A 5,159-nucleotide genomic window follows, 5' to 3' on the forward strand; every position below is an offset into this window, starting at 1 on the left:
AAGGATGGCTATAATGAAGGCGTCTAATAGTCACCGCCCATTTCGCCCTTCGACAAATAAGAAGTGGATTTTATTTGTGGAAAGACGAAATGGGCGATGACTATTAGACGCCTTCATTATAGTCATCTTTCTCTATCGCACGGGTTTCTATGACTTTCTTTATCGCTCTCACGTAACGGCCGATGAACCATGGGGACTTTCCGACCTTGTATAGTAAGTATGACAACTATGTATCATAAGATTCTGTATTTAAGTTAGTTTACATCCTACCGAAACTAAATGAAAAGTCTTATATTTCAAAAATTCTGTATTCTTTATTGCTAGCAGTTACAATAATTCCTACTTATATAGGATTCCCCTATTTACATTACTTCCCACCTATTTTTTCAGTTGTTATAAATAAGTAAAGCTTTATTTCGAGTGATCCACAAGGTTCCCGTCTTGGGGTGCCATTTTATTGATACATTTTAATGATATTAGCAAACTTTTTTCAGGAAAATTATTATGTTCCAGAACAGGAAACTTGGCTTAAATTGAATCTGTTTTGCAAATATATAAAACTATTCGAAACTCCTTCTCGACTCCTCAGATCCATAATCTGATTCCATTAGTGACGTGAAGACAGCGCGTTTCTGTTTCTAAATTTAAGATATACGCGTCTCGTAATTGGATAAGTTCAAGAACTTTTGGGTTGTCTGGCAGTAGATAGCTATAAAGGTAAAACAAACTAAAACCACCAATTAATTTAGGATATCTTAAATATCAAATGTAATTATGGCTATAATTAAACACATCAGTATTTAAAGTTGGCTCAATAACAATGCCCTGAGGTGGAAAATTATATTCATTGATGTTGTAGAGATATTCGTTAATAGGAAAATATTTCATTGATTAGTGGATTTATTAATGATATTTTTGTCGGTTTCAAAGTGACATTACACAATTCAATCAATCCTTCAGGAAATTTCTGATATAAATTGATTATCTACAAATATACCTCGACACACTCCACAAACTTGTGACTTCCTCCTGAAACTCTTTATCAGTAACAAGAAGTATAATAGAAAAAGTTTTAGCGCGCATTGGGAATTGTGGATCACATTTCAGTATGTAATTTGATGTGGCGTGATATATCCATCTAAGGCGCGGAAGTATATTCTAGTTTATTTGTCAAATAAAGTTATAAATGTTTTAACAGCATATTCCGTTTCAAAACTTTAAATATAGAAAGTTTTAGAGTATAATATGGGGCAAATAAATAGAACAAAGAAGTCTATAAGATGGTCAGAAAAAAAACTACATTAGGAAGGGAATCTAACTTGGCGAATGAATTGATGTTATGAAAGAAAATAATGTATTTACATACTTTTCAATACACCATAAACTCCTATATATTTGTCACGCAAATTTTTTCAAGTTAAATTATTTCTTATGTTATGATTATGGGTTATGGGTATAGATACAATGGAAATAATGTAAATATTATAATAATAAAAAAAAATTTATCTTTTTTCATCAATTAACCCTTAAAATACATTGTTACTGACATTGGAGAAAGCGATTTTCTGAAAAACCTTAATGGGTCTGTAACAGGATATGTAGAAGAGATATCGCCGTAATTAGAGATGATTATCATGTTTCCAACAAGGTTCCCGTCGGCTTTGTTACAAGTAAAGTAAAGGAAAGCAGGGAAACATAACTTTATTTCCGGAATTCTGTAAGTAAAAGTGATTCTAACTCTCTACGGGAATGTGGAATTAAGCTTATAATCGAATCATCTTTCATTAATTACATAGCATTAAGTTTGACTGTTTTGTTTGCAAACTACACAAGATTAAAGATCGACTGGAAATGTTACGTTCATCGACTAAGTGATTTTTTAATCAAATTTGAGACATCATCGAACTCTAGTTTTAATCAAATTGACAGTACTGATACAGTCTAGTTACAGTTGACATAAACTAATTTGTTTTACTACCGTGGATATTGCAGTTGACCCTTCAAAGCAGTGGCTTAAGTACCATATGGCAAAGAAAAGTCCCTCGGTTTTGAGGGCACCTTTATTCGGAGAGCTTTAACAATTATTATTGTTAGAGAGGTATAAATCTGATTAAAAAACCACTAACCATCTTCAGTTAAAAATTTTTATTTTACACGTATAATGCGGTCCATAAGAGCAAGAAGATCCCTCTAAAAGTTGTTCGAAACCCAGGATTTGAGTATTTAAAAAAATGGCCTTCTAGATATACCTACTTGTTTACCAAATACGATGATCCAGTTAATAATCCACGGCATCGCAGGCTGTGATGTTTTTCAAAGTAATGTTTTGGAAAATCTCTTTAGGGATACTTTTTAATTAAAATTTGACTACGTAGCCTGAATCAGAATCTCTTAAAAACAGCATCTCAAATTTCAGCAATGTATAATAAATATTTTGTATGTAAACTTTTAACTTGCCTTGTTAGTATATGGGTCAAATCTTGCAACTGAATTTCAAAACAGTTTGGATGACAATGCATGGTTAACTACGTGACGTCATTCTAAATCCAATATGGCGGACTCCCAAAAATGGCGGGCCAGTTATTTTTTATGCACCCCCTTGATATGGATATCAAATGAAAGGGTTTGCTGAGAAGAATACGAAAATAAAATGACATAACAAAAAACTTGTATAAAATTTAAAAAAGAACAAGTTGTACAATGTATAAAATTAAAAAAAAACATAAACTTTTTCACTTTCAGTTAAAAATCCAAGAGGCATTATTATCTACTGACACTACTACACTAAGAAAAATATCATTTTGCCATTACACTAACAAAATATTTTTTACTACAATTACGTGACTTTTTAGACAATTAAGTGATTTTTTAAATGTGCACAATCAATTATTAACTTTGTCTTTAAATTTTCTCTTAATATTTCAAAAATCTACCAGTAAAAATATGTAATTGGACAGTTTCACTACCCTTTACTTCTCACTTTTAACTTTTTAAATATAAAACAAAGATTGTAAGCCAAAGATGTGAAGACGTGACTTGCAATGATCCTGCATCACTAATCACCAATTAAATCAATTTATCTTTTCTGTTTCGACGAACTTAGGGACAACATCACTTCTGATTTTATCCCCCCAAAAAACAGCATGAAAAAACAGGTGTGAAAGATACACCTGCTGGTGTTCGTCACCAGAAAAGAGGGATTTGTTTTTTTGTGCCGTGTCGTGCACTCTAATCCATTTGAGATAGTCGAAATATATAGGTGTGCGCATACATATGTATGACCGTAGATGTTACGGTATTCGCTAGTGAAATATAGAGGCATCATGTTATACGGTACATTTCGTTGTGTCTCTGACAAAAAATAAATCGAATAAATATTTTATTAGTATCTAAAGGGAATCGAACGTATACGAATGTCTAAATGGATATGCGGCTTCAACAGGGGAGAAACGGAGACTTTTGGTGTTAAAGGTCAATTCCTTCACAGTTATAAAGAAAGTGGCAATGACAAGGACAAAAATCGTAGTATAGCTTTTCAATATTTACATTCTGACTGGGGTTAGAAACTAAAAGATGTGTTTTAAATAAAATAATAGTTTTTTACAGATAGTATTTAATCAAAATTCGTGTTTGGAAATTCTCAATAATTTTGTTTATCTGCTCCCACTATAGTAAATAGACTATTAATACATTGTTTTTTAAGGAGGTAAGTGAGGTAACTTACCTCCCCTAAGAGCAATTTCGAGTTATAAATGCATATTTTATGAACAAATAAATAGAAATATTTGATGAGCATTACAGTTTATTGATTATTATGAATGGATATTTATAATAATTGTACAGTTATTACATATAGTAACATTTATAAAATCTGGATAATTTATTCTCCTCGCGTCAACTAATTGCCAAATTTTTCTCAAAATGATTTGACCGCTCCATTTGAGTCACCGGAGGCTCAATATTATCTGACTGATCAATTAAAACAGCATGATGCGACGTACTACTAGAACCATGAGTTGAAGTATCACTATAAAGAATCCTCTTGGCTATTTTCACCCACCATGTCTCTTGATTGCTAATACATCAACTCCTGTATTAGCCAGTAACGTTGCCGATGTTCTTCGGAATGAAAGGCCCATATATGTTTCAGGATGTTCTAGTTTCAAAAACTGTGCAATCTTATTAGGAATCATAGAAAGGGTGTTCTTGCCAACTGGTTGGTTGTAACATCTACCTGCTTGACAGAACATAAAAAAGCGTGAAATTTCAGATTTAAATGATGGAGAGCAAATATTTCCAAATAATGTTGAGGCCAAAATATTATAAGTAGTTACCAAATATACATGACCAAATATACATTTTAGTTTAAAATTGTTTTATTTGCAAGTTGCAGGGTGTCTTTTTATGAAACCCACATAAATAAGTTTGCGTCTGAAACAGCTGCACGGACAAATGCGCACAGGACACAGCAAGGAAAACGCTCCAGAAGTGTATTTGTAAATCTATGTTCGAGTGTTAGGATGGAGTATTCGGGCTGTATTAATGTTTCGAAAACGACTTCGCAATAGATTTTCTTTCGAAAGTGGCAATTACAAAGTTAACGGGGCAGTCACGAGGAATGATAGCAAATGAGCTACATTATATGTAGCGTGAATCTAATGCAAACCAGCCTGTCAAGGAACTTAAGGAGGTACAAGAGCGAATTGCTCTTGCAAGAGCAGTGTTCAAAATATTACCAAGATCAATGGCTCACCTTATACGTATTGTCATCAATTTTTACACTTTGCATGAAACAAGAACCAATAATGTATAAAATTAATAATAATTTAAAAAAAATAAAGTTCTGTTATTTTCTGAACAGACCTCGTATGTGTTGTATTACTGAATGTGTCGAATTACTATATGTGTCATATGGAATGCGTGCGACAATTTGGGTATCGCATTTTAATAGTGTTTATACATTATACAGTGTTTTCGAAAAGTAACGAATAAATTCATTATTTTTTAAATTGAGAAGTTTTCGAAAAAATCCCCTAGCACGTCGTTTGTTTTTAAAAAAGGCACTTTTTGACATACGAACCGTATTTGTGACGTCATCGTTGTTCGAGATATGACGTCAACGACAATTTTTTTTAAATAGCAACCCCCAATTTTGACCA

Source organism: Anoplophora glabripennis, unplaced genomic scaffold (genome assembly GCF_000390285.2).
Source record: "Anoplophora glabripennis isolate ALB-LARVAE unplaced genomic scaffold, Agla_2.0 scaffold44, whole genome shotgun sequence".
Classification (NCBI taxonomy): domain Eukaryota; kingdom Metazoa; phylum Arthropoda; class Insecta; order Coleoptera; family Cerambycidae; genus Anoplophora; species Anoplophora glabripennis.